Raw genomic sequence first — 25605 nt, 5'->3', positions numbered from 1 at the left:
TCTTCTCCTATTATCCAGCCTAAGAGACCACAACCTAAACACCCAAGTGATAGGGATGAGAACATGCCTCCTCCTCAATCTTCTACACTTCCTACTAAGACTAGACGTAATCGTTCTGCACATGAACGCCGACGAAAGCGTCGTCTTAGGGCTCAAGCAGCCGCTTCTCAAACTTTGCAATCTCCAAAAACACCTTCGACAAGCATTATTCCATTTTCCCCAAAATCTCCTAAACATAAGATGCATGATGGTCTTGATCCTGTGCGAGTTAAAGATCCTATTTTTATAAATCTTGATGATGATATAGATGAAAATGTTATTCATGATGAACATGTTACTCCTCTTGCTTCTGATAGTGAATACAAACTTGTTGATGTTGATAACCATTTATCTAACGAATTTTCTAAAGCACTTATCCTAGCTCCTAGACAAGAACAATGTGGCTTGGAACATGAACATAGCCCTTGTTTGGATCTTGTGATAGCTCCATCTACTGTGTTGGATGTTCCTCCTCTAGTGTGTTCCCTGCCTTCCCGAAACATTGATCAGCAAGATCGGGGGGTAGATGATGTGCTAGACTAGTTACATTAGCATAGCAGATTCTCTCCTCCTCTCTTGTGTTACTTCTTCTATATGTTATTTTCATTCTTCTATTTGTTGTCCTTAGTGTTGTCTACTTGAGGACGATGCAAAGCATTGAAATCTCTTTTGGTCTCTCTCATGTTGACTCAAAAGACACATGTGTTCCCTTCTTCTAGGTGACCTTCCTTGATTGGGGAATGAAGAACAATTATGCATACATACATATGATACATATACATGACTTATCATACAGTATACTGACCCCAAGGAAAGCGAAGTCACCTTGTGCTTTGTGTTTTGTGTCTATTATCCTTGGGTTTATCTCACACTTGGGGCCTAAATCTTTGTGATAACGTGCTCCTTTCCCTTCTCATTTCTTATGTGTATCACTACGTTAAAACAATCACCCCCATTGAGGCGTGTGCAATCGCTTTAATGTAGGGTGGCATACACCCTGTCTATCCTTTCAAGATACTTGAAAATTTCTTGGCGAACTTAGCTTTGCCTTGAAAATTTTCGGTATTTCTCTTGCATGACTCATAGTGAGGGAACCTTACTACTGACAGTCATGGTTCTCCCTCATGATCTTCCCTTTTACTTTGTCAATCGAAGTCGTAAGATCCTTAGTCCACTGGGGGTTTGGTGTATCTTGCCTCCTTGACATGGTGAAAGTCTTTCGATGTTGTTTCCTTGTACTTTACCGGAAGTATGAACATACATACTCCTGCTAAAGTGGGGGCTAAATGTAGCATCCTAAAATTGCGACACTTGCAATTTCGACTGCATTTTGGTCTTCACGATGGCGACGCAACACGCAACCTGAATGGAGACCTTGAAACTTGCTCACGACACTAAAAACTGCATTTTCAAGCACCCTGGCCTGAACCTCCTTGTACCCTGCTATCCCGAGAGGTGGGACTAGAGTGCCCAGTCCCCTGGTCCCCAGGACCATGGCGCCCAGCGCCTTGGTCCCTAGGCCTATTTTGGGCCCAGTCTCCTAAGGGGTCTCAGGTCTTTTCATTTGCAAATTGGAAAATTACATTCCCTGGTCGGCCTAAGGTCGGGAAAATTAGTCTATCAGCCCTAATTGACAAGTATATAAACTACATTTTCCTCTCTCATTTGGATAGATGGAAAAAAAGGCGAAAAACAAGATTCAAACATTCAAGCATTCAAGCATTCAAGCATTCCTTCTAACTCTCAATTCAAGGCTAAGTGTTGCATTCAAGACAAGGATTCAACCATTGAAGAGGAGATCATTTACTACATGCTACAACATACAACAATACAACAAACAACAACATCTAAACCTTTGCACATAAGGATACAAACATCCTTAGAACAAGGTATTAGTACTTGTTTTACATTACAGTCATTTACATTTATAGCACTTGCTCATTTCTTGGTTAATTCCAAAACCGGGGTTTGACCTAAAGGCAAACCCCTAATCCCTAACCCCCCAATCGTCTTCGCTTTTCTGTGTGTAGGTTGTAGGTACGCGGCTGAAACTGAAGATCTGGAATCCTTGTGTAGAGACGAACAGATCCCCCTTCGTTTCGCGGATTTTTCGAAGGACCATGGCGCTGGGCGCCATCGTCCTGACAAATTTTGCTCAAATTTGTAGGACAGCGCCGTATCGACATTTTATTGCTAATTCCAGGTCCGTAGCTTCATACTATAACCCGAACTCAGTTTATAAGCGAATCTTTGTCACTTTCTATGCATTCCTAACTTAATTCTCCTATGCACATTCTTTACAAAAGAGGGTAGCCTTGTTTTCTTAACCCTTGAAACTCATTTAGCATCCAATCTTGCATTGTGTGGGATTGGATCTTGTAAGTTTCAACCCCTCTTTTGAATGTAAAGTCTCTCCCTTAAGTGAAAAACCATCAACCCTAGTGAACCTCCCTTCTCTCTCCTCGGAGTTGGAAGAGGGGAGAGCAACTAGGGTTCGATTGTGATTTTTCCGCTTTACAGATAGGTAGTATCACAATTCACTTGGAGGAATGTTCTTCTTCATCATAGGCTTTTATGGTGATCCTTTTCCAGACATCAACTGCATCTTCTACATATCCTAAGGCACAAACAAGACTCAATGAGAAAATATTTAGGCCAGCTCCACCATCTATTAGAACACGCTTGACTCGTGTTTTGTGAATAAGGACTTCAATATGCAAGGGAGCATTGTGGGGATGTTGCAAGGACATGTCATCTTCTTTAGTGAATGATAAGCAATGAGGGGTTGTGAGGTGTCTCGCCATGGTTTGTAATTGATCAATATCAAGATCTTTGGATACAGTGGTATCAACTAAAGCTCGTTCAAGAATTTCTTTATGTGCAGGTGAAAGCTTTAAGAGTTCTAGGATTGATATTTGTGTGGGTGTTTTGTGCAATTGTTCCACTAGATTGTATTGTTTTGTTGTAGTGGATGATGCATTTGTTGTAGAACCCAGCAAAACAACTTTGGCTTTGCTTCTTGTTATAGCATGAATGTGTTTTTGATTTTGTTTTTTCTTAACTACAATCACATTCACCACATTGTCATATGTATGAGCATAGTTTACCTTTGCTTTACCCTTACCATTATTCATTGTTGATGATTCATCTTTCTCATAATTTGGAAGCAGAGTCTTAAAGGCGGTATCAGATTCATTTTTTGTATGTCCATCCACAATTATTACGCCATTATCAATTATGTCTTGTATGACATGTTTCAACTTTTGAGAATTATCTATGAGATGTCCCTTGTTTCGATCGAAATCACAATACTGATTATCATTCCACCAAGGTGGTTTTATTTGAGGTTCATAGTTCCTTTCTTCTGGTAAAGAAATCAATTTGTTTGCAATAAGTGTTTTTAATGATGACCTTAGGGGTTCACCAATGTCTATAAATTGTCTTCAAAAGAAAGTTTTGATAGTATCTCTTTGGTGATTATTGTTTTGTTGTGCCGTTGCAGAGTGAGTAGATAAATTGAAAACCGGTTGTTTTGGTTTTACATTGTTGTTATATACTATTCCATGGTTGACTACATTTCAATTTCTATTCCAATTGGCTTATCATTGTGATTGTTGTTATTGTCATTGTTAGAAGGATAGACTCCTTCTTTGTATACTTTTAATGCACCTTTCTCTATCATGGCTTCTTCCATTCTGATTCCATTATCAACCATTTTTCCAAAAAATTGATTTCCTTGTATTTTTAAGTAATAGCTCATTTGATCGTTTAAGTTGTTAATGAATATGTCCATTTTTTTGTATTCTAGCACTGTACAAGGATACCGTGAAGCTAGGCATCTCCATCATTGTAAGAATGTCATGAAGGGTTCTCCACTCTTTTGTTTAGAATTACATAGGTCTAGCATTATTACTTCATGTTGTATGTTGTATGAGTATTGTGAAACAAACTTATCCACCAATTCTGAAAATGATCTGATTCCAGGTGGAAGTTTGGAGAACCATTCCATAGCTAGTTCAGTTAAGATTTTTAGAAATAGTCTCATTAAGTAGGTATCCTCATGTGCAATCTCCATACTCATTGTGCAAAATTCTCGTATATGATCTCAAGGGTCAGTGCTTCCATTATATTTTTCTTATCTAGGAGTTTCAAAATCTATAGGAAATGGTATCATGTTTAGATTTCTGTCAAATGGATAACGACAGATTTGTTGAAGTGAGTATCATCTAACATTTCCTCTTTGCATATCTTGAATTTGTGTTTGCATTGTTTGTACTTGTTGTGTGAGGGTTTTGATAGGATTATCAACATGATTTGTTCTCGCATAACCCTGATTTTGTATTCTAGGAGGATCTCGATCTCTTCTTGGTTCATCCCTAGTTCTTCTCATATCTTCATTGGGTTGAATGTTATTCAAAATTTCTACTTCATCTCTTTTGGGAATTATTAGGAGGAGGATTACTTTTCTTTTGTGTTAATTTGTTTACATCAAATTCTTGGGGGATTGTAGCACCAGATTTGGCTAACATTAGAAAATATTTTTTTTTTCTTCCTCCAATAATTTTTGCATAAATTTGCTGAATTGAGGATCCTTTTTGATGTCTCTGATATTTTGTTCAGTTATTTCTCCTTCGACTTGTATCTCATCTTCATGTTCCATGATTATAGTTGTTTCTAATGTTTCAATTTCGGTCTCTACGATTTTTCATCTCTGAGCTCTAGTTAAAATGGGCATACACATGACGATTTAAGCACAAAACAACAGATAACAGGTGTTTATGATACTGCAAATTGATCAAGTAGATTGATAGACCTGAAAAAGTCATGCAAAGTAGCAGCTTTGGATTGATAAAAATAGAAACTCGTACGACACTTCTTTCTAAACCATACAACAAAGGATATAACACCAGACGACAAATCAAAAAATTTCTTTGGAAGAGAAGAATTTCGTATGACAAAACTTTATGAAGCACATGACAAAACAATTTCCTTGTATGACATAGAACATGACAGTGAAAATGTGTTTGTTTTGCCAAATTTTGATGTTGTGAATTTTGGTGTCTTTGCTTGTGTTTCCCAGTTTTAGATGTCTAATTTTTAATTTTAGGGATGAATACACAACAAACACATGATGTGATAAGTGACTCCAAGCACGCTAAACCCTAAGGAAGTTGGTTGAGAATGAAAACCTTTGCTTGCTGACTTAGATACACACCCAATAGCTAATCAAAATATGACCACTAAGTCTCATGCAATGGATTCTCAACGCCATATTATCTGACTCCAAATGCTAATGGGGGCATGATATGGCAAGTGTCTTGGGAGAGTTACTATCTCTATTGCACAAAGATTATTACCCTTTTGGAGAGAATTAGGTAGCTTCTATTTTAACCAGCACTAGTAAGGGATCCATTCAACACGTCGGGGTATAATACTCAATTAAAAGGTCTCCCAGCCTTGAGAACCAAGGTTTGATATGCCTGAAGGTACAAAGGAGAGCTATTCCCGAGCACTGCCATTGACTTGATTTTCATTAAATCACGTTTATTTTATAGTGGGTTGGATTACTTGGTGTTAGCCATTCCCACTTAGTTTGTTCCTCTCACACTGACCGTAATGGCTTTAAGAGTTTTTAAGCTCCTTGGGAGGGCAAGCCTGCTAAAGAAATGTACCAATGAAAGCAAAAGATGAGTCTAGCTTTCTGATCACCTAAGAAAGGTGAGATCATACTCATCTATCATCAAAATCACACAAGATGTGATGGTTCATTTCCTTTTAGCAAAATTGAAGTGTGCCTAGAAAATTTAATGAATACACCAAGTTTAGTTGAATTCATAGGTAACCTGCAAAATAAATTCATTAGTAGTCATGCTTTGTGTTTTGAATTATGTCTTTGACAAGTGTATCTTTGATAGTCGTCCTATAGAAAAGAGTTAGGCTACCAAAAATCTCACAAACAAATCAGGGTTAGCATTAGTGAAGTTTGGATTAAAATCAAAAAACCCTAACATGTAGTCTATTAAAAATCACAGAGATAGAGACTCATACGACACAATTTTCTAGTTAGTACGACAAAAATTTAGATTTTGCATAGAGACCAAAATGAACTCGTATGACATAGGATTTAGAAGCTATAAATTCGTACGACACACATTTAGCTCTCATATGACAATGCAAATTAGTTTGTATGACACAAGATTTACTAGGCAAAAATTTGTACAATAGGCATTTAAACCTTGTACAACAAGGGAATGAGATCATATGACATAGGATTAAGTTTCATACCAGACCAAAAGGTGGTTTGTACAAGTTGGAAAATGAACTCGTACGACATTCTGATTCAGGTCTGATAGAGATAGATGTTTGTTGAAGCTTGAGAGGCTGAAAATGATGATTTTTGCCCCATGGTGGGTGCCAAAAATGTCATTCCTGTGAAGTGTGTACCTGTTATACCTGCAGCTAGAACACAAAACACTCAATAAATCATAACAAGAAATGGTTAGAAAATTAATCAACGAAAGATAAAACCATAGATAATCAATCTATTGCCTCCTAGTAAATGTGAGTATGAATTTTTCTCTCAAATCTGGTTATGCAAATTCCAGTGACATGACTACACTTAAATGGAGGATTTAAATGATGAAGATGCATAAGATAGCAATGATAGCATGATTAAGCTACATAATTTCATGATTATTCTAAAAAATAAGCTAGAATGAAGATGCAATTAAGCTAAAATTAAACATGATAACAATGCTAAGAATGATTTGCTAAGAGCTATATGCCTATAGTAACAGTTCTTGAATGCAAATGAGATGGGATCAAATTAGGGACCCTTTGTGCTCCAAAATGGGGTCTATTTATAGGATTTCCCAAGGCTAGGGGTGAGGTGGCATGAATCAACGGTCAAGATTGATTTGAAGATATCAATGTTTAAATTGGAGGAGGTTGGCAAAGGGGTTGGATTAAAGGGAGCATTTGTCATCTCTATGGTGACAAGTGTCAAGAGTCTTCTAGAAGAGGTTGGATGGAAGGGAACACTTAGTGACAAGTGTCACAAAGCTTCTAGAAGAGGTTGGATGAAAGGGAACATGTGGGTAGGTAGAATGGGTTAGGTTAGGAATGGTTGGGAGAATTTGAATTTAAAAATTCATTTAATAGGAAAATGCTAATTAATTTCAACAACTCATAAGTTTGATTTGTTTGAATTAATTAGAGATTTGAAGAATGATTTGGATGGGGAGAATTAATTAATCAAAGGGGTTGATTGAGATGAACCTATTTAATAAATCCTTAAATTTATTAATAAGTAGATGAAAATGGGGTATTTAATCAAATTGTTGATGAATTCAATTAAATTGAGGAGGGGGATAAATTAAACAATTTCTTATTTGATTAATTATCTTCAGACCATTTTTAGGTGTATACATGATGTAATGCGAAATATATGAGAGAGATCATGTATGTGAGGATATTAATGTAAGAGGTTATTCCGGTAAAGGGTTTAGGGTTTCAGACCAGAACAGACAGAGCTTAATCGGAACTGTATTCAGGAATACATGATGCTACCATTGCAGTTCAATCATTTCTCTAGATTGTAGTCTAGATTTGTATGTAGTCAATGAGGCTCCTTTTGTGATTGAGCAGTGTGCTCTAGGTTGTAAGCCTTCCTGCAAGTGCAGGCCCCAATATTTTTTAATATTTCTTCATATGGCTAGTGGATTGATATTGTGGGTCACAAATCCCATCGTGGTTTTTCATCTTTGAGTTTTTCCACATATAATTTTGTGTGTTATGGTACTCATTTGTGTGATTGGCTTATTGGTTGCTTTACTTATTTCAATTCTATATGTACCGATATACCAGTTGATGAATGCATGTTTTAATAAGGTTAAAATTGATCATTTTGGTACAACACTGATTCACTCCCTCCTCTCAGTGTTCTTGGATTCCAACATTAATTAGGTGTTGTGTGTTGATCTGACCTTGGTAAGCTTGATATAATGTATAAATAAGTGTAATATCTTTGTAATTGTGCAAGTGTGTGTGGATGAGAATCAGAAGTGTATGAGAGAATAATGTATACATCTTTCAAAGGTAGAGAAGAAGAGTGAGAATAAGTTGTTATGTGCTTAATTAGAACTGTAACTTGACATTAGGAGATGCTATTCTATCAATTCATGATCTTCCAAATGTATTATGAATGTGTTTGTAATATAGTGAGTCTTCCCTGGGTTGTAGCCCTTTGTTGTTTTGAGTAGTGAGCTCTAAGCAGTGTGCTTGAATGCATGTGAACTCTCGATTATAATATTTCTTATACTTCTAACATAGTATCATCATATTGTGGGTAGGTTCCCACTATGGTTTTTTCCTTGACTAAGTTTTCCATGTCAAATATTGGTGGTATGTGTGTTCTTGACGTGTTGTTGATTCATACAAGTTCATGCTTAATAATCAGATCTAAGAATAATTTTAATTTGTGCAATTTTGTGAGACAATTGATTCACCCCCCCTCTCATTTGTTTGCCCGAGATCAAAGTTATTTCATCACATAAGGTTGTCTTCCTTGTCTCCTACATGTCTTCTATCATGACCCTCTTATTATACTTTGAAAATAATTACTATTTAGAAATAACAATTATAAAGAGATACTAAAATAATATGGTTAGAAGTGTGATTTATGGGGGATTATGGTGCCTCTTTTACAATAGTGTCTAAAAGATGGCCTATAATATAGGAAGCTTATTATAAATTATAGGGGAGACATGCATGTGAATGAGGGAGTAGGATGGTAGTAGTCATGGTCACCGAAGAGTATTGAAAAATCATGAGAAAATATGGAAAGAGAAAGATAGAGGGTGGTTATATGTCTTGTATCCTTGATCTTAATCAACCAAAACTTTTTTCTTTTTAGCTAGACAGTTTCATAAGATAAGAGGAAATTTTTCTGGAAAATAAATCATCGAGGATAGGGCTTGAATATTCCATGCATGTGGTTGGTGATCAAGACCCTTCTACACTTTGTCTATTGTTTCATTGGCAACATGCCACAATTGGTGCAAAATCTTGAGGGAGGCATTTCTTGTGTTATTTTATCTATGATAGTCATGTTGTTTTGAGCATTCCTCTCTGGTTCCAATCAATTAGAATTTTGAATGGTTGCAAAATTGAAAGGTGAGTCCAATTTCTTGCATCATCTTTGTTGATTATATTACAAAATATTGGTAATACAATTGAAGAAATTGCCTATGCCCATCTGGTTTTTTCCCTTTATGGATGATTTTCCACAATAAAATTCCCTAATTTATATATTACTTTCATAAGTTTTCTTGTATTTCTCAAATTTCTAACATATTTTTCTTCCTTTACTAATTGAGATTTGTGATTAAACAATTAGAACGGTAATTGGATTAGTGATTTCATAGTTTCTACAAATTGTTAACATGTTAATTATTGGGTTAATTATTGTTCTGTTTCTCTTTCCATTCTTTGTCTATTCTGAGAGTTTTTTTTCTTTAATTGATAAATGAAAGAGCTAGAGAAAATTAGATTTAAAAGTTAGAACAGTTACATGGCAAAGTCAAAAAAATTTGAGTGCTCAAAAAATTAGGGGCAGACTCTCCAAGTAAACCAACCACATAAGAAGAATAGATGAGAGTGATCTTAAGATTCATATGAAAAGGAGGAAACCTAATAGCCTCAAAAGTTTAAAGTTTATAGATGAATCCTTTCTAACTCCTAAAATCTGAAATTATCAACAAAGCATTTATCTACAATCTAAAAAAGATTAGAGATTTCATATAAAAAACAAAGTTCATATCTATTTTCCATGTTTTTCATTCAGGCCTAAGTTGAAGCTCTAACTCCAGCACATCCCTTGCCTCTTGGATGTGATAGTTCTGATACTTAATATAAGTATAGATCCAATAGCCAACAAGATGAGAGGGGGGGTGAATCATACAAACTTAATCTTCCATAAAAACATCAGATTCAACCTTGATAACATGTATATCAGTAATATAACCAAAACTGTTAAACATGCAAACTCAAAAGCATATGAACTTCATAAACCTCATAACACTAGATTTAACATGGAAACCCAAATAGGGAAAAACCACTATGGGATTTTGGACCCACTAAGAAATATACTCCTCTAGAGTATGCTCGGTTAAAAGCAAATCCTGTTAAAGATTACAAACACATTGCTAGATGTGACCTGGTTAAGGGATTTCTCTTAGATCTGTTGGGATCTTCACTTTGTTAGAAGTCCTTGTTAAAGGATTTGAAACACTCAATCAAAATGTCACCTTGCTAGAGGGTTTTACAAATAAGACTGTTAAGTCCACTCAGTTAAGAGATTTTCTATCACTTTCACAAAATAACAGTAATAAAATCTATCTGCAAATTTACATCTAAAATGCTAAAGCAGATTCCTATTTGTTCAATACAATCTAGACATAGAACTAATCTTGCCTATCTGTTGGGCTTCTATACTCTATTATTCTAATAGGTCTTCTTGAGCTTCTGTGCTCGGTAATCACTATGTAGCATCCCTGTACATACACTTGCCCACATACATTATTTAGCAATAGTTTCCTATTTATAAACAATTAGGTAACTGCTTAATCTCCTTGATCACATTTCCCATGATCAATCATAGCCATCAAATCTTCAATCTTGTCCAGGTTCAATGCATCTTCTAATCTGAAAATGTTTTACCCCACCTTGGAACTTGTGTATTAGTCTTGGAACTTGTGCCAAGGTATTGCAGTTCAATCTGAGTTGTAGATCTTCATGCCGACTTTTCATTGCCTTAGATTCGTTAACAAACTTCATTCACGGCTCACCAATCATTTATTAGTTCTAGCTCATCAGCTTCCTTCATTAAATAACACATGTAAACATTTAATGTATTTTGTTATAGCTCGGTTACAACTCGGTAATAACTTGGTGAATACTAAACTTCACTCGGTACACATTCCGCCTTCATTAACCAATAGCGATAACCTTAGGGTTTACCGACTAGGTTCCTTAGGGTTTATCGACTAGGTTCTTTGCTTGATAACATAGTATAGTATTAACCTTTACATTTTACATCATATGTATGATGTTAAAACAATCTAAAACATCATGATCTCATCATTGTCTGACTCAGTACTAGTTGCCCATTGAATACCTTATTCTTCTCAAGATATAGCAACATCATACTGAATTAGAAAATCAATTTCTTGACATCAATGACAAAATAATAATATCAAGATAGTAAACATCTTTAATCAGTTGTATCCATAATCATCAACAACCTTCTCAATATCCTTGTTGAAATGCCAACAATCTTTCGTTGTTTGTTATAAAGCTATGTTGCCAACAATCTCCCCCTTTGGCATTGATGGCAAAACCAATTGATTTGACCTGAAAAAATTTGGATTGCTGTGATTCTGAAATGCTGAAATGCTCTCCCCCATACATTAGACTTCTCCTAGTTTCAGTCTTCTTTCCAATCTGTAGTCTGCTCAATTTTCTTCTAGTCTTCTCCCCTGACAGGTCTTCTTCCTCTATATTAGTCTTCTCCCCCTTTATAGTAGTCTTCTCCCCCTTTGACAACAATGCCAAAAAGTAAAGAACTAAAACATAATTACTCTCTATAAGAAGTTATTTCCTGTTGTTATGTATCAACTGAGTCTCGATCAGAGCATTTGTCTTCAATTTCTGTTCCTTGTAATATTTTCTGTATACCTTTAGAAAACACCCTAAAGTGTATAAATCAGCATCAACTCCCAAAGTATATTCATTTGAGTCATCAGATTGATGCTTTCACCAAACTCGGTCAGTGAGTAGAAGATAGGGGTAGGACCCCTAACTTACTTTTGAGATATTCAAAAGTGTCCCTTGGTAGTGGCTTGGTGAAGATATCTTCTATTTGTTCCTTTGTGCTAACATACTCCAACACCACTGTCTTCTCTTGAGCTTCTTCTCTAAGATAATGATATTTGATAGATATGTGCTTTGTCTTAGAGTGCATAACAGGATTTTTTGAAATGTTAATGGCACTAGTATAGTTACTAGTTCAGTAACTTTCTCATTTATACCTTCCAACAATTGTTTGATCCATGCAATGTTGGTACAATTCAATGCTGCAACAACATATTTAGCTTCTGTTGTTGACTGTGAAACACATCCTTGTTTCTTGCTAAGCCAACTCACTAGTCTTTCTCCTAAAAAGAAAGCTCCTCCACTTGTGCTTTTTCTGTCATCAATGTTGCCTGCCCAATCAACATCGGTATAAACTTTTAAATCAAAATCATTTCCTTTTTGATATACTAAGCTATAATCCTCTGTGCCTTTCAAGTATCTAAAAATTCTTTTGATTGCTATCATGTGTGTTTCCTTAGGATCTACAAAGAATCTTGCAACTATACCAACTGCATGTGCTATGTCTAGTCTGCTGTGAACAACATATTGTAACTTTCCAATCATGGATCGGTAAAGTGTCTCATCAACAGATACAGATTCATCATTCTTTGACAATTTACAATTTGTAGTCATAGGAGTACTTACTGGTTTTGAATCCTCCATTCCAAATTTCTTCAAGATTTCCTTTATGTACTTGGATTGAGTAATGAAAATCTCATTTTTCAGTTGCAGTATCTGTAAACCTATAAAGTACTTTATCTCACCGATTAATGACATCTCAAATTCTTTGCTCATTTCATTTCCAAAGTTCTTGCATAAAGAGTCATTTCCAATAAATATAATATCATCAACAAATATGGTTGAGATCAGTATTCCATTTTCATCATTCTTCATGTACATGTTGCTATTCTCACTTGTCATTATAAAACCAATCTTAATCAAACAAGAGTGCAATCTTTCATACCATGCTCTTGGTGTTTGTTTCAAACCATATAAAGTTTTGTTCAATTTACATACCTGATCTTTATTATTGTCTTCAACAAATCCTTAAAGTTGTTCAATGAAAACTTCTTCTTCTAATATTCCATTTAGAAATGCAGATTTGACATCCATTTGATATATCTTGAAATTTTTGAAAGCAACATAGGCCAACAATGTTCTTACTCCTTCAAGTCTAGCAACAGGTGCAAAAGTTTCACCATAATCAATTCCTTCTTCTTGAGCATAACCTTTGCAAACTAGTCTTGCTTTGTTTCGAATGACCTCTCCTTTTTCATTTAGCTTGTTTCTAAAAAATACTTCTTCGGTCTTGAGATTAGTGTCCATGTGTCATTCTTCTTGATTTGATCAATCTCTTCTATCATAGCATTTATCCAATCTTCACTGTTAAATGCCTCTTTCACTATTCTCGGTTCAAATTCAGATATCAAACATGTGTTCTGTCTCAGTTTGTTCCTTGTCATCATTGGATCATCCTTATCTCCTATAATTTGACTTGGTGCATGATGTCTCTTGACATACTTGGCTAATACAGGCTCGGTAGGCTCTGTATGATCTTCTTCATCACTCAGTAACTGGATATTCTCTTCATTTTCTTCAATAGTCTTCTCGGTAGGACTTCTCGATTGAACATAGACAAATTCATCATAGTCTTCTAGTTCCTTGGAATTTCCTTCATCATTTCTTTCTGCAGATTCATCAATTTTCACATTTTCACATTTGCACTTTATACTATTTTGTTAGATGATTGATCAGACATTTAAATGCTTTGCTTCTAGAAGAATAACCTAGAAATGTTTCTTCACTTTTCTGATCAAATTTTCCATTTCTATCATCTTTATGAACATAGCATCTACTTCCAAAGATTTTAAAATAACTTACATTAGGTTTCATATCATACCAGATTTCATATGGTGTCTTCAAAGTACCTTTCTTCAATTGAACTTGGTTTAAGGTGTAAACTGTTGTACTTATTGCTTCTCTCCAAAATGTTTGTGGCACCTTCTTTTCAATCATCAGTGTTCTAGCACAATCCACAATAGATCTATTTCTTCTCTCAGCTATTCCATTCTGCTATGGAGTTCTTGGTGCAGAGACTTGTCTTTTAATACCATGATCATTGCAAAATAAGTTGAACTCATCAGATGTGAACTCTCCTCCTCTATCTGATCTAAGACATTTTAGTTGTCTTCCTGTTTCATTTTCAACTCTTGCCTTGTACCATTTAAACATTTGAAAAGCTTTTGATTTTTCTCTTAAAAACATTACTTACATCATCCTTGAATAGTCATCCACAAATAATATGAAATATTTATCACCATAATAAGTTTGAACTTTCATAGGACCACAAAGATCAGTGTGCACTAGATCTAAAATTCCCTTAGAAGTGTAAGACTTACTTGTAAAGCTTGATCTTGTCATCTTACACATCTGGCATCCTCGGCACATAGCATTCTCAAGTTTTTCAAGACTCGGTAGACCTCTTACTCTGTGCTCTTACTTATTTTGATTAGATTATCAAAATTGACATGACAAAACCTTTTATGCTATAACCAGGTATCATCTAACTTTGCATGAAAACACTTATTCTGAGTTGAGTCAAGGTGAAATGTGTTACCTTTTGTTTGTGTCTTGGTAGCAGCTAACTTTCCATTCTTGTCATGAACTTTGACAATTCTCTTCTGAAATTCTATTCGGTAACCTATGTTGTTTTGTTGTGCTACACTCAACAAATTGTATTTCAAACCTTCAACCCAATAAACATCATTGCATCTTGCATTATCAAGAAGTGTTATAGATCCTTTACCTCTCACTGGACATGGTGCATCATTACCAAATCTAACATAGCCTCCATCATAATCTTCTAACATAACAAACTTGTGTTTATCTCTTGTCATATGATGTGAGCATCCACTATCTATAATCCAAGAATCATTAGTGTTTATGTTAGATATTAGGGCTTTTTCTTCATACCTTTCTTCATCTGATCCATCCTTGATAGCCACATAAACTACTTCCTTTATATCAATATCATCTGATTTATCATCGTTGGATTCCTCATCAACTATTAGGCATGTCTTTCTATCTCTTCTTCTAAAGTCTCGTTGTCCTATGTGATAGTTATCCTTTTGTCTGTCATCTCAGTAATCTCTCTTTTTAGTAGAATCTTTGTCAGGACAGTTAGAAGCCATATGTCCTATCTTATCACAATTGAAACATTTCAAAGGTAGTTTTCCTTTATACTTATCTTTGCCTCTTGGTAACCTTTTGGCTAATAGTGCTTCAAACTCTTCTTGCTTTCTAATTTCCTCATACAGTTTGTGTACTGCCTCCATGTTCTTACAAAATCTTTCACTTGCTCCACTATGATCTCCTTCAGAGTACTTATACTTTCTTTCATTGAAATCATTAGATTCATCAAGATGAAAAGTACTAAATGTAGATTCAAATTTATTTACCAAAGATCCATTGTTATCAAAATTACTTAACTCAAATGCATGTAGCTTACCAATAGTAGCATCTAAAGAAACTGGAATATTAGGTACAGACCTCAATTTATTGAATGCAGAGACTCAGATTGCATAAGCTGGTAGAAGGGTTCTTAACAACTTACTTGTTATATCCTTTTCTTCAATAGTTCCACCTACTCCTTTGATTTGATTAACAATCTCCTTTAATCTTGTATTGTACTGAGTTGTGTTCTCACCTTCATTCATCCTCATAGATTCAAGTTGTCCTCTTAGACTATCTACTTTTGCTCTTTCAACATGTTCATCTCCTCCATATACTGATATGAGCTTATCCCACATTGCCTTTTCCTTTATCTCTTCCATAGTCAATGGATAGGTGCTTGGTGTGACAAAATCATTCTCCAGATAGTATACAACACATTCTCCAATTCCTGATAGATGTAGCTTCATCCTTTTCTGCCATGTAGAGAAACTTGACTTGTTCAGCTTCAGTGCATCCCTCTTATACATTTTTGGATCTTTAACTCAAGTGCCTTTACACTTTCCTTTCAGAGTCCAAAGCTCTGATACCAATTGATAGTTCTGATACTTAATATAAGTATAGATCCAATAGCCAACAATATGAGAGTGGGGGGGGGGGGTGAATCATACAAACTTAATCTTCATAAAAATATCAGATTCAACCTCGGTAACATGTATATCAGTAATATAACCAAAACTGTTAAACATGCAAACTCAAAAGCATATGAACATCATAAAACTCATAACACCAGATTTAATGTGGAAACCCAAATAGAGAAAAACCACTATGGGATTTCAGACCCACTAAGAAATATACTCTTCTAGATTATGCTCGGTTAAAAACAAATCCCGTTAAAGATTACGAACACATTGCTAGATGTGACCCGGTTAAGGGATTTCGATCAGATCTGTTAGGATCTTCACTTTGTTAGAAGTGACCTTGTTAAAGGATTTCAAACACTCAATCAGTATGTCACCTTGCTAGAGGGTTTTACAAATAAGACTATTAAGTCCACTCGATTAAGAGATTTTCTGTCACTTTCACAAAATAACAGTAATAAAATCTATCTGCAACTTCACATCTAAAATGCTAAAGAAGATTCCTATTTGTTCAATACAATCTAGACATAGAACTAATCTTGTCTATCTGTTGGGCTTCTATGCTTTGTTATTCTAACAGGTCTTCAAGCTTTTGTGCTCGGTAATCACTATGTAGCATCCCTGTGCATACACTTGCCCACATACATTGTTTATCAATAGTTTCCTATTTATAGACAATTAGGTAACCACTTAATCTCCTTGATCACATTTCCCATGATCAATCATAGCCATCAGATCTTCAATCTTGTCCAGGTTCAATGCATCTTCTGATCTGAAAATGTTTTACCCCACCTTGGAACTTGTGCATTAGTATTGGAACTTGTGCCAGGGTATTGTGGTTTAATCTGAGCTATAGATCTTCATGCTATCTTTTCATTGCCTTAGATTCATTAACAAACTTCATTCATGGCTCACCAATCATTGATCAGTTCCAGCTCATCAACTTCCTTCATTAAATATTGCATGTAAACATTTAATGCATTCTGTTATAGCTCGGTTACAACTCAGTGAATACTAAACTTCACTCGGTAGACATTCTGCCTTCATTAACTGATAGCGATAACCTTAGGGTTTACCAACTAGGTTCCTTAGGGTTTACCAACTAGGTTCTTTGCTTGATAACATAGTATAGTATTAACCTTTACATTTTACAACATATGTATGATGTTAAAACAATCTAAAACATCATGATCTCATCATTTTCTAACTCGGTACTAGTTGCCCATTGAGTACCTTATTCTTCTCAAGATATAGCAACATCATACTAAATTAGAAAATCAATTTCCTGACATCAATGACAAAATAATAATATCAAGACAGTAAACATCTTTAATTAGTTATATCCATAATCATCGACAACCTTCTCAATATCCTTATTGAAATGCCAACAATCTTTCATTGTCTGTTATAAAGCTATGTTGCCGACAGGATGACCTCTTCCTCTGCCTAACATGCCCATCCAACCATGACCTTGGCCCCCCTTGCAGAGCATTACTACTACCAGCAGCAACCAACAACTCATCGCATTCTAGCTTTGGTGGATGGAAACCATTAAGTCTGGTGAATTCTATAAATTCATCCTCCTTGTCATTGTTTGTTGGATCATCACCCAATAACTTCAAATCAAGGAACCTAACCGCCATTGCTACAAAAGCCCTATGTCACTTTAGGGTAGGGCCTTTAACATCCTTAAGAAACAAGTAGTAGTTGATGGTTTCACCCATAATTGAAAATAGAGTCATGTATCCAGATCAAGGCATCCTAGTGACAAGGATAGTGTGGTTGAGGACAGTATCCAAACCCACCAACACATCTTGCTCAAACAATTGAGTCGTCTACCAACACCTTCACTTTAGGAACCTAGTTGTCGAGAAGAGACACCATGAACCTTGAAGAAATATGGGAATTATCCCTTAGATATTGTTTCCCACTTAGATGGCCATCACCAAGAATTAACTTGGCCACCAAGATTACTGATGACTCCAAAATTCAAAGGAGTATTTTGAGCCTCAAATCTGAAATTTCTCTAAAGGATACTTGATTGCTCATGGAGGAGAGAGAGATAGGAGTATTCACCCCAAAGAAAGAAATGGGTTCTAGGAAAACTCTCACTTTGAAGCCAAAGGGATCTTCTTCCATTTTAGCTAAGAAACCAGATAAATAAGCTCTCTCTGTAACTTTTGATAACCAGAGGCTAAAAGAAACTTCATGAATGGGTAGAATGATAGCTAGAAACCTCGATAAGAGCATAAATAACTACCCAAAATTCTTGCTTCTTCCAACACTCATTAATACAAAATGCCTTGAGTAAATAAGCCTAAAGGGAAAGGTGGTGAAAATACCTTCTTCCAAAATATGTAAATTAAATGATCGGTCCTTGGAGAACTGCTAGCTAGACAACTCAACTCTCCACATCATGATGGCAATGTCCTTTCCTCCTTTTCAGAAAGATTTGGTAGATTTTGATTACCTCATCAATCCTTTTTGAGACACACCTATTTTGGTTCATTTAATGATGTTAGATATTGATTGCCAGTAGTTTAAAATTCATCCATCAAATCTCAAAGGCTCCTTTGTCTTCTAGCAAAAGTCTTGTTTGAGTAGGCCTTGACTAGGAAAAGAGGCACAGTAGCTTCCAACTTAGCAAATCCAATGCAATCCATTAAAGTCTTATCTAAGTAGGCCATTACTAGGTAAAGAGACACCACAACTTTCAATTTAGCAACTTCAATGTAATCCTTACTTGGGTGAGAGAATGATTTGAATCAAAAAAATGAAAGTCATTTGAAAACTTAACAGGTCACTGCATTCAATTTTGAACCAAAAATCCATACAAAGGAAGACCCTAGATGAATCAAGAGACAATTGGGGATTATATTTAATGCTATAGACATTTGAAAGCTTCCCTTTTTCAATCACTAGATCAATTAATTATTGAATTCATCTACCCACCAACTAAGTGTTACTACTTATCAAATTGCCATTAGTTTTATATACAAAGTCATTCTATATTCTAGTCAGTTAACATTACCGAATCATGCAGTCGGTACACACAAAGAAGTCGGTATGTACAGTCTAGTCGGTTACAAAAGGAAAATAGTCACAAAGCCTAGTATACACCAAGTTGTCTATCGAGTGATATTTCATGTCTACTGAGTAGTAAAGATAATACACTGAGTTGATATACACCGAGTGAAATGTGTTACCAGATTCATTGAACCTGGACACACATATGAAAACATGTTACAAGATCGAGGCACACAGAACTGTTATCACATTGGAAATTGCACATATAGATTTTGTATAATTTTGAAGTCATCTAACCAATGAAATATTTTGCATGGTTATTTATTCAAGAAATCATGTTTGTAAGGTCGAAGCAATGAATCGGATCACCGACTTAAGAAGTCTATTTATACAGCATGAATTTAGTGTTAGAAACAGAGATGTGAATGTGAGAAATGTGTGTGCATGTGCATATGAAGCAAGACTTATGTGATACATGAGAAATCACAAGGTATTATGACTATTACAGAGATGTAGAGGTCACTGAGAAGGTTATCAAAGAACAGTCGAGGAACAGAGTAAACAGAAGGGTTTACCGAGTTACTTTATGAGTTACCGAGGTATGCTATAGGCAAGGTAATCTTATTTTGAGCACATAGAATCTGCTACAACATTTCAGATGTAAAGTTGTAGATATTTGTATTGATTCTATTGTAATATTTTGAAGTTGTAAGAGAAACCTTTAATAGGGTAAAAGACTCTAACCAAGTCTATAAATTGTAAATCCTTTAACTAGGTGCTACACTTATATAGTGTTGTAAAATCCTTTAGCAAGGTAGATCTAACAATTGGTATCAGAGCTTGAATCTTGGAAAAGGGTTTAACTACCTAAAGAGAAAGATCTTATCAATGGAAGGCTATAAACAATCTCAGAGGATTGTGTATCTACAAGAAGAGCTAGATATTGCAAATCAAGTGATTGCAAACATGCAAAGGCAAATGCAAAAATCTCTGAAAGTAAGGAGAAGATTATCTAATGACTTGCAGGATTCTCAAGAGTTAGTGGAACAAATCGAGACATCACCTGACAATAGTATATCTGAAGAAACTGAAGAAATGATTGGAATGTTGAAAGAAAAGAACAAAGCATTGGCTGATCAACTAAAAGCAATGAAAAGAGAACATGAAAATTTCAATACACAGATGACTGAAAATCTAGATGCATTAAGGATAGCCGAGGATAAAGCAAGAGATCTACAAAGAGAGAAACAACAACTTGAAGTCTTAGTATTTGATAAGAATGATGAAATCATAAGGCTAACTGGTATTCAACAAAATCTGATAGATCAACTAGATTATACACATCATGAAGCAAATCTAAAAGATGATGAGAATCAAGCATTGAAACTTGAAGTATCAAGGTTGAGCAATGAACTTGAAACAGAAAAGAAATCCAAGCAAACACTAAAGAAGAGTTATGAAGCATCAAAGATGTTGGATGAGCAACTGAACACAAGATGACCCTACAAAGAAGAAGGACTCGGTTACAAAGGAAAATACTCTAGCGAGAAGGGAATCTGGACTATCGAGAGAGGAGAATCATCAAAACAAGCTGGAAAAAGGAATAACATCAAAAGGAAGAAGCCTACTTGCTACTACTATGGAAATCAAGGTCATACTGCCAATATGTGTCAAATCAGAAAAGGTAAGCAACTGAATACCACTAAGACCAATGGTTATTGTTACAATTGCAATAAATATGGTCACACATCTAATCAATGTAGGACAAAGTCTGTTAAAAATTATCAGAAGGCAAAATTCAAGGGGTTTTGCAAAAACTGCAATAGATATGGACATAGTATCGAGAAGTGTTGGTTTAAGCAAAAGAATCACATATGGTCTGCACACCAAGCAAATACTAGAGGTTACCAAACTCACACAGACCCTTACCGACAATATTCTATAGTACCATGGGATTACAATACAAGGATATGGTGTGAATGTTGTGGAAGATATGGACATATAAGTGCCAACTACTTTATAAGGTTTGGAATGAATAACCGAAGATCATGGAGAAATCTTGGTATGGCATGTTTTCATTGTCACAAAGCTGGACATTTAGCTAGAGATTGCAAAGATCAACCTAGAGAAGACACTGAGGAAATAAAAGAGAAATTAAAGATGATTTGGAGAAAGAAGGAAATTGTGTCAAATGAAGATAGCACCTTACCTACCGAGTTAGGTGCTCCCACTCCAAATTAATTGGTAAAGGTATGAAGGGACTGCATTCTCACAAGGTTAAATCTTAAAACAGTTCCCATCTAAGTATGTACTGAATTCAAAATCTGCATAGTAAGATGTAGGAGTAAGTTTGAAATTCTATCAAAATTTTTGAAGCACTTTATAGGAAAACTGTTAAGTTTGTGAATTCAGGAAGCCTGTCAAGTCGGTATATGAAGGAAATCTGGTTACTCAGTTAAAGAAAAAAAAAGGAAAGAAATCTAAGTAAACTGAGTGCATTTAATATCTTTGACCTAACTTGCACGGAGCTCGATAAGGTATTTTTGAGTACTTAAAAGGTTTCTCACAGTCTTTTTCATTCACCAAGTTTTCGAGAAGCAGATCAGAGTGAATCAAGGTGATCAAACCATCTTCAAAGAAAAATCCAAGGTATTTACATCGAATCTCATCACATTGCTAAGCTGGTTTACCGAATTCATTAAGTTGTTATCTGCTGATTGTGAAGCATCTGCCATGTGTTAAGTTCTCAAACCCTAAGGTTCCTATGTCAATCTTTATTTGAAATCAAAAAATGGCATCTAAGATCCAAGACCCCATTGTTGTCACCAATGTAGAAAAGCCCTCACTAAAATACTCTATGACTCCCAAAATTGCATCTGAACTGGATGACAAGACTACTTTTTCATTCATCCTAGATCGACTCTTGTTAGTTGAGGATGTGAGATTCTTCACTAAATGTCATGTTGAAGAACTCGGTCATGTTGAGATCAAGGATGCATACGATGAATTGTGCATAGATGGTAAAATGGATAACAAGTATGAGAATATCAAAATCAAGGGATTGACTGAAGCCCTAACCTATCCCCATGTGTTCAAACCCCAGTGGGTCAAGTTTGTACTAAGCCGAGTGCATGATGATTTCATGTGGCTACAAGAGCAACCGTTTAAGATCACTAAAGAAATCATTCATTTGATCACTGGTTACCCTATCTATGATCATGCCCGAGCACAGAAAATGATATCACAAAAGGAATTGATCAGTTTGACTGGAGTTGAATCGGATTACAGAGGTCTGAAGTTGAACAATGTTACTGATCCTAAACTCAAATTCACCATCAGAGTAATTGGGTACTGTTTCTTCCAATCGGCAAGGGAAAACAATCTACCCTATGTAACAGTGGACTTAGCATACAAAATTGTTAAGAAAGGCATGAAAGTTGACTTGTGTGAAGTGTTACTGAAGAACTTGTTTGAAAATCTAAACACCATCAGGAAGTCGAAGAAGAACAACTTGGCAAACACTCTAAAATTTGGATCATTACTTGTGTGTATGTTTTTCTACTTTGAGAAGTTTTTTCCAACAGTCGGTAAAGTTGTTTGGGAACTACACCGACCAATCACCCATCAAATCAATGACTTCATCAAGAAGTTAGGTGATAACTTTAATGATATAATTAATTATTACTTCAGCAAGTTCCAAGAGAAAATGCATAATAGATATTGGATTCCACCACAGCTAGTAGAAAAATACAAAGATGAAACATGTTTTGAGGTAGACACTGATTATTGCTATGTGAATGTTGTGGAACCAAGGACTCAATCTTTGTCACCTATGGGTTAGGAGATTGATTTTGATATCACTCAACAACAAATCAATGCCTATCTATCATTGCCATGGCATACTACTGAGCTGAGGTATGGAGCCTATGAAGAAAGGAAAGAAAAAGTAAAAATGAGCATTGTAGTACCTAAGGCTACAAGAAAAGCTACAAAGATGATTAAGGCATTAACTAAGAAATTTGGAGAAGATTCTTCCTCCACACCTGTCAAAGGAGTTCTAGCCATCATCGAAGATGAGACAGAAGCCCAAGAAGAAGCCATAACACTTAGCACTGAATTGCCTAAGGGAAAAGTGTTGAAAAGAAAGAAACAGGACACTTCAATGGCTCTACCGACCCCTCCAACAAAGAGACCTAACACAAGGGCATCTGTTGCATCATCGAGTAAGAAACAAAAGACTTTTGCCATTCCTAAGGTAACTAGAACTTACAAGAAATCTACTCAGAGACTCATTTTGCCAAAAGAGTCGAGTGATACCGAATTTGAAGATGCAAATAAATTTCAGATTGTGAAAAGCAAGAAGGTAGATGTACATAGTGTAGAAATTTTTTGTAAAAATCTAAAGGAATATGGTGGATTTGGTGGATTCAGATTTGTTAAATATGAATCTAGATCAACCGATGAAAAGAGGAAAATTGAAGAAGCTGTCATTTGTACACTTCTCAAATTCCAAGTGGTACCATTAGAAGTATGTAATTGTATTCCTAAGGAATTATATGCACATATTGAAACCAGATGGCAATATGCCCTAGACTTAGAGAAACAAATTAGAGAAAGAAGTTTGGTGCATCTCTTTCCTAATATGTCAGTTGATGAAATAAAAGAACATCTGACAAACAACCAAACTCAATTTACAGTAAAATAGAAGGCCTTGAAATTGATGAATGGCCTGTATATAGAGGTAGAGAAGGAAACAAAGGAGCAATGGAAGACCATCTTTCGAAGAAAGAATGCTGGTGAACAATCTACTGTGGAAATAGTCGATGTCACCAACCAAGAGCCTGATGTAACCGAACAGACCCTACAGACACCATTCAAATAGATGAAGATATCATGGATGCAGAGGCACTTGAAAAAGAAATGATAGAAGGCAATGCTTATGCAAAAATTGTCTCAAGTGAATCTGTTTTGGAACAAGTTTAGCCTTACCCACCGATCAATCAACCTGTGGCAACCGAAGCTCCTCAGGATACAAGAGAAGGCACTGAAGGTCAAAAGTCTACAATAGAAGGTACTTCACAAGAACCAACCTCTCAAGCACCTTCTAGCACAGAAAATGTTACAATTGAAACACCAAGCACCGAGACACTGAAGGACACTACCAAGGCTAAAGAAATTGACAAAAGTGTTGTCTCTATCAAGCAACCTACCGAGGGCCCTCAAGCCTCTCAAGCTGTAGTAGTGGTTCACCTGGTGAAAGGTAAATAAAAGAAATTGAAAAAGCATAGTTTCAAAATTGATTTATCAAAACTGATAGTGTTGCCCAATGTAGACATCTCCAAACTGAAAGGGCAAGCACTCAATGAATTCGGTGAACTGTGCAAAACAAAGGCCAAACAGGAGAAGCAACTGGCCATACAAAGGAAGAATAAAGTACTTCAAAAGGTAAAAACCTTACTATCAGATATGCTACCCTCAGCTACAGTATCAACTGATGCAGCCATCCATATTCAATTGGATGAACTCCTCAATCAGATTGAGACATTTGGTGTAGATGCATCCAAATACTTGAGCAAACTAAAAGACAAGGACCTAACTGCTAAAAGGATAGAGGAAGTACATAAATCAATTGTTGTTGGCAAGGTAAAACTTGTCAAATTTATTGCTGAGTTGTCCCCTCAACTCAAGCACATTCTTTCATTATTTCAGAAACTCTACACATTTTCTTTATTTCTTAAGGACATTAAGAATAAAATAGACACAATTGAGAAAGAGATCACCGATCTCTCAAATAAGTTGACCCTCGAGTCAAATTTAGTTCAAAACTTTTATACTAAGCTCCAACAGCTCATGGCTCAACAATTGGAATCAAGGAATGAAGAACACAAGATCAGGATGGACATAATGACACTTCAAACATTATTCCTTCCTCATCTTTCATCCATTCAAGAATAGCTAAACCAAGCCACCTCTCTCTCTACTACAAAAGAAGGAAGCACTTTAGATGGCCTAATTTCATTATTGGCTGATATTAATGCACAAAATTCTTTAATGGACAGTGTCAAGGATGCACTTTCTGTCGCCCTCACCGATGCCCAGACAAAGTACAAGTCCATTTTTGATCAGTTGCCCGCTCCCAATGGTAACTAAATTTTGATGTTTGTCAAAAAGGGGGAGTATATTAGGGTATATCTTCAGGAGTGTATAGTAGTGTATAGTATTCAAAGAATCAAACAACCGAAGTGTAGTATATAGGGGGAGTATACTGAGTAGTGAACCGAGCATGAACAGAGGAAAGAACAGTGATTACAAAGTTTTGTACAACATATTGATAAGGGGAGTATATTTGATTATACTATTTCAATGACTAATGTATATACTGCATGTTTAGTCAATTTTGTAATGTATACATTTTTTTTTTTGAGTAATGACTTTGAAAGTAGTTTTGTCAAACATCTCAACTAATGTCAAAAGGGGAGATTATTACTACTTATCAAATTGCCATTAGTTTTATATACAAAGTCATTCTATATTC

This window comes from Cryptomeria japonica, chromosome 3 (assembly GCF_030272615.1).
Source record: "Cryptomeria japonica chromosome 3, Sugi_1.0, whole genome shotgun sequence".
Classification (NCBI taxonomy): Eukaryota; Viridiplantae; Streptophyta; class Pinopsida; order Cupressales; family Cupressaceae; genus Cryptomeria; species Cryptomeria japonica.
This window is presented reverse-complemented; position numbering follows the sequence as displayed.